This window comes from Ceratina calcarata, unplaced genomic scaffold, assembly GCF_001652005.2.
Source record: "Ceratina calcarata isolate Rehan_Ccalc_2016 unplaced genomic scaffold, ASM165200v1 scaffold272.2, whole genome shotgun sequence".
Classification (NCBI taxonomy): domain Eukaryota; kingdom Metazoa; phylum Arthropoda; class Insecta; order Hymenoptera; family Apidae; genus Ceratina; species Ceratina calcarata.
Window position 1 is genome coordinate 1 of NW_017149416.1, and position 408 is coordinate 408.

A 408-nucleotide genomic window follows, 5' to 3' on the forward strand; every position below is an offset into this window, starting at 1 on the left:
AATTAAATTTTTATTTTGCATAATATTCAGATTTTTTTTTTATAAAATAAGGAAATTAAGAGATGAACTATACATATACATTCTATAGTGTACAGATTCGTATAACACTGTGTATCACACTGCTGCACGTTCGTTATTTAAATAACTGTGACAGCGCATAAAATATCTGAAATTGTTTAAACAATGTCTCAAGAGACTAAGAAGGGCAAGAGGAAACAAGCGGAGAAAGAGAAAACGAATCAAAAGGAAGCGAAGCCTGAAGAAAGTGTAAAAGAGGATTCTAAAAACGAAGTAAAAGAAACCGTAAAATTGTATGTAGTATAAAACAATCAATTATATATAAAATTAAATGCACTATTAATTTATGTAAAATATGTATGAACATTAAATTAAATTCGAGACTCGATT